The 5,475-nt window shown below is 38.7% G+C and overlaps 1 long non-coding RNA gene across 1 annotated transcript; it reads right to left on the bottom strand.

Moving 5' to 3' along the window:
- Positions 1-3,416: 3,416 nt before the first annotated feature.
- Positions 3,417-4,432, bottom strand: LOC135435143 (uncharacterized). The gene is made up of 5 exons (XR_010437343.1): positions 4,340-4,432; positions 4,143-4,271; positions 3,900-3,953; positions 3,737-3,837; positions 3,417-3,618 (listed from the first exon to the last, which is right to left on the bottom strand). It is a non-coding gene; the product is annotated as an uncharacterized LOC135435143 (long non-coding RNA).
- Positions 4,433-5,475: the final 1,043 nt, after the last annotated feature.

Genomic DNA, 5,475 nt, shown 5'->3' with positions numbered 1-5,475 from the left:
ATTCCATGTTTTAACGTGAATCGATTCGCGTAGTGGTCCACTGGCTGTGTCGTTTATAACTTTCATCAATGTTAATTAAATGTGGACAACTATATCAAAGCGGTTTCGAAACTTTCCAATTAATCGAATTCCAATAATTGAGAAAGATATTTTTCGTAACTCCTACATAATTATGGCATTTATCTGGTATTCGAAGACTTTGGAACTGTTGTTGTGTAAATCTAATTAAGTCCATGCTTTATTGTCGGTGTTTATTTCTATGTTTCCCTAAAAACTATTAAATTAATATCGCAACAGATTGACATAGAGAGGGTATCAGAAAAAGAGTAAAAACAAATGAATTTCAATTGAAATATTCTCAGTCGGCATGGTGTATATTTAACGTCTCTGCATTTCCACAGATTTTTCAACAACAATATGAGTAGCAACGTACCACCGTCATCCTTGAGCTCAACGATACGGAACATTTTATTATATACTAATACGCGCCTACACAACTGTGGTAAAGTACTTTAAATATAAACAACGTAAATATATCCATGCTCGCCGATAAGATTTTATACTCTAAATCAAAAAGCCATTCTGTGGCCTCTGTCTAAATAATCCTATATAAATCATTCCCATTTTTATCGTTATATACATATATTTATATCGCCATTCATTCACATCCTAACTTTTATTAATTAAGAAAAATGTACGAAATCAGGGGATCATACCGGATTTATTAAATAGTTAAATTTAAATAATGTTCTAATGGTCTAAGACCATGCCATCATAAACTGAGCAGAACGTAGGGTCACTGCTGACGTAATGTCAGGGGGACATAGGTAGGGTGGGTATAGAAATGAGGGAATCGAAACGAACTGATTCTTTCACTTATCGTGTGTTGTTGGAATATAATATTATTCGTCGGGATATATTTGTCATCTAGTTACGCCCGTATAACGTTGCTTTCATTCTGAACCTTCGTTAATTTCTTTAATTTTTTTATTAATAAATAAGTGCACCTAAAACATTATGCGAATGTGTGCCTAGAATAACGAGGAGAGTAGAGAAGCACCCCGAAAATCTGGCGAGCTAGTCAGAGCATAGCTAGAGGTGCCCCCTTCGAAATCCTCCTATTCAAACTCAATGTTTCATATACTTTGGTCATCTGTATACTGCCGCTTGCCAGACAAGCTCGAGAGGAACCTCCGACAAAAAAAGTAACTCCTTTGAAGCCAAGGTGAGAGTTAAGACTCAATCTTGCAAACTTTGCTCAAAGGAGAACCATCCAGTGCGCTTGTGCCCCCTGTTTCTGCAGATGACTTTTGGTGACAAAAACAAGAACACACTGTTCTGCAATCTGATCTAACCATCCAGATCTTGAAATGGCGTTTTTTCCGCAATGTGTTCAACGCCGATATTACCAAAATGTATCGGCAATCCGCGTTGCCCCAAACCACATCCCATTTCAAAGAATCCTCTAACGGAACAGTAGGGGTGAGCTCTGTGATTGCGAAGACTCTCGGTATAAAGCAGACACCGATGAGTTACTTTTCGCCCCCTCCGACATCAAAGTTAAGCAATCCTACTCAAAACGTGAGGTGCTTTCACAAATCGCCAAGCTGTTCGATCCAGCGGGATGGTTAACTCCTTTCTGCGTTGCGACCAATCCTTGCCAAGCCAACTCCTACAAAGATGGCAAGAATTCCTCGAAGGTTACGCAAATCTCAATAAGATACGCATCCCTAGATCAAGCTTCCCCTAAGGCAAAGATGCAGTTCCATGGTTTTTGCAATGCGTCTCAGAGCACTTACGGAGCAGCAATATGCACCCGGATGGAAACTGCGCATGAAGTTTCAGTCCACCTGCTGACAGCGAAAACCAGGGTCGCTCCGGTGCGGACCATATCCCTCCCTCGTTTAGAGTTGTGTGGCGCTGTCCTGCTTGCGGAGCTGTCCGCAGCACTCCTACCACAGCTGTCTGTCGAAAGACAGGACCTTTTCTGTTGGACCGACTCAACAATAGTGCTAGCCTGGCTTAGCAAGGCACCATGCAAATGGACGACTTTCGTGGCTAATAGAGTCACCAAGATTGCACAATCCACCAACTCCAGCAAATGGTTTAACGTTCGTTCCAAATGCAATCCCGCTGATTTGGCTAGACCATCATGCGACCTCGTGGCCAATGATCTGTGGTGGCATGGACAGGAATGGCTACAATCGCGACCATGTCAATCAAAATCTCACATACTAGATCGCTTCTCCGAATTCCTCACTTAGAAACCTGATATTCAATTTCTATCCGAAGCTCAAGAACGGCTAGTTGCGCATACTCAACGCATTGAGTACCAAACTCGAACATGGAAGTTATTCTCCAGACGGAGAATCAACTTCAGATTCGGACCCCTATAAAACCAATAGAGGAGTCCATCCAGAAAAAACTGCAGAATATTGTCTCGGCGGATGCCAACTTCCATCGGCCCGGCACCGTCTCCTTGGTGCTCGGTGCTTGCCTATATCCGCAAATAATCCGCCCGGGTCAGGTACCCAGCCAAGACGGTCTGCTGGTGGTGCAAAACACAATGTTCGGTTGGGTCCTCTCCGGAACCTGCAGCCAGTGACACCCGGCATGACACCTGACCCCCCTCCTTTCCACGGACCTCCAATAGTTTTGCAAGGGGGCGGGATGTTCATGCCGCAAAGTATGCTGCTATTCAACAAGACCGCTGCCCTGCAGTTTTGTGGCTGCCTCAATGCAGCTAAGTTATGTAGCCTAAGAAAAAAGCCCTGACGCTATATTTGTAGTCTTTTTCTTAAGAGCAGTCGAAACAAACCAGTGGAGCAGATTAAACGAAAACATTGTGTTTTTACTAGCTGTGATAATTTACTATTTCAAACCCTCACGGAATTGTGGAGAAAAGAAGGAAGAACAACCCCCACATTTTCAGAATCTTTTTCGATAATTTTATTTTTGTATTACGAGCTCATTGAGTATAGTAACGGATAATTTATTTTGTGGCTTAGTACCCACTTATAATAAATAAGTAGGACTCTTATTATTATTTTAATTTTGTGTTTTTGTTGGTTGCGTATCGGAACAAGAATAATTATATGGGACTGTGATCGGCAGCTATTTATTTTTACTTGTGTGTATGTATGTATATACGATACGCACATGTGCCGGTTGTGATTGCAATGTTTTTATTATTGTGATTTGTGCTGTGATATTTATTTTGTTGTATATTGTGCACTAAAATGTTCTATGTGGACAAACATAGTACATTTTATTTGTGAATTTTGTAATGGATATACATATATACTATATACTATGTCGTTGCACAAACATGTTTATTTGCACTATGCTAGTTGTTAAATTACACTTATGTTTGTTTTTAATTTGATTAAATGTTACAATTTAGAAAAAAAGGTGTGTTTGTTTTTTCTTAAATATATTTGGACAATTATATTAGGATTGTGGATGTATTTTATTTCGTGCGAGATGATATATCAGTTATACTTATTGTTCACACAAGAAGTGTATCTAGCCGTCGCCATCCAAGTGCCCATGTAACTCCGGTATTGAAACAAGGAAAATGAAATTCACCACACTTACACTAACAATGTAATATATATTCTGAAAATACAGACAAACGAAAAATAACCTATGAGCGAACAAACGTGTTTTTTTTAAACCTCGAATATATTTATTGTGCAGAGCAGAAACGCTCTTCCAACTATTCGACCAAGTTTACCTGGAAGCCCTGCGGACGCCCTACTACAACATTTGGTCCTTCGAGCCGGATCTCTTACAACAGCTTTTATATCAAGTTCGCCCCAGCAAGCATCGGTGGATCTGCAATAGAAGTTTCCAGGAACAGCTACAAACTCAAGCAAGATAAGTAGCAGTGCACCTACCTCAACTTGTCCATTGCCAAAATTCCGGCAACTCCAATCCGATTTATTTTTTCGCTTCACATTGTCCGTGGTAAAAGCGAGGGGCATTTTCATTCAAACAAACAAAAAAACACTCAAATAAAATATTGTTCGTGGACCATAAAAAAGTGACAAATATTAAAAGAAATAAAACAGAAAGTGACTTAAAAAGAAAGTCGCCATATTGGTGTCTGTACATATGTATATATAAGTACAAGTGCATACCTAAAAATTTAACCGATCGCCATATTGATGCAAGTACATCAAGACATATTTGCACACATAGGCTTTCGCTCCGTTGAACAATAAGTGTATGCGCTTCTCCATTCTATACTTCACCAAATAATCACATACCTAAATAAAAAACACACAATTCCGATTTGTATTAAGTTAATTAAAACCGAAACACTGTTTAAATTCACCTGCATGTACATACACACAGACACACATCACATTATATGTGAGTCGTTTGTTATTTTTCTCCACAGCAGCTTCAAGAACAATTTATATATATTTTATTTACAAAGTAATTGCCAAGTGCAAAAACTAAACAAAGGGTTGTAAAGATCGGTTTTCGATAAACTGAGTCTGAGCCACTTTTATATTTTTGTATGTTTCCACTTTGCCATTGAGCTGCGTTTACTTAATAAAATACAAACATATGCATTATATTTTCTTTATTCTTATAAAAATTTATAAATAATAATTATGAGATAAGAAGTTTCCACTCAGCGGCGTTTGCGTAATAAATCAAATATACGTGCGATTTTTCTTAAATAACAAATTATTTAAAATAATTATATGTTAAAAACTTTCAATTGAGCTGCGTTTAGAATAAACATGTTTCTTTCTGAGCTCAACCAATAATAATCAATAGGCATACATTTTTTGCAAGATCCGTTTCCAGAACACGGCCGCCCTGTCAAAAGAAAATTAACCTTTTTTCTTTGGGGTTTCAATAATGAAATAATTAGATTTTGTTCTCAAGTAAAGAAACTAAATAAGCATCAATTTAGTAAATTATTAGTAAAATAATTAATTTATCAAAATTTTCCGATTTCGTTGGACTCAATAGCGCACACCATTTCGGTCATTCCATTTTATTCTATTATCTCGATTCCATCGTTTCTGTGCTATTTCATTCCGTTTTCGCTCGGCTGATTCAAATTATTTGTATTTGATAACATCTCACCCGATTATTACAATTTTCAGCTCTGTGAAGAGCCTAGTATGCCAATCGGTGCTGATCAAAACAGACAAAAAGACGAGTCATAGCACCGTCCGACAAGGAGTCAAAGCGACCTTTAACCTCACCTAGAGCGGTTTTTGGGAAACTCAAGGTCGAGGGTACCAGCACAACAAGAGTTATTATGCGGAAGTCAAGCGAAATGGCACTGAACGACATCGTTTGAAGTTTGAAGTGAAGATCAATGACGCAGCGGACAGTGACGTGTCACTGTTCACTCTCCAAGTCCGGCGAGATCAGATTAAGACTTTATGGGAAAAGGTAGAACGTACTACGGGGTATGTTCCAAAGCTCTCAACCAAGGCGCTTGCT

This window comes from Drosophila montana, unplaced genomic scaffold, assembly GCF_035044405.1.
Source record: "Drosophila montana isolate Dmon_TW-CO22-7 unplaced genomic scaffold, ASM3504440v1 contig_3525_1, whole genome shotgun sequence".
NCBI lineage: Eukaryota > Metazoa > Arthropoda > Insecta > Diptera > Drosophilidae > Drosophila > Drosophila montana.
This window is presented reverse-complemented; position numbering and strand designations above follow the sequence as displayed.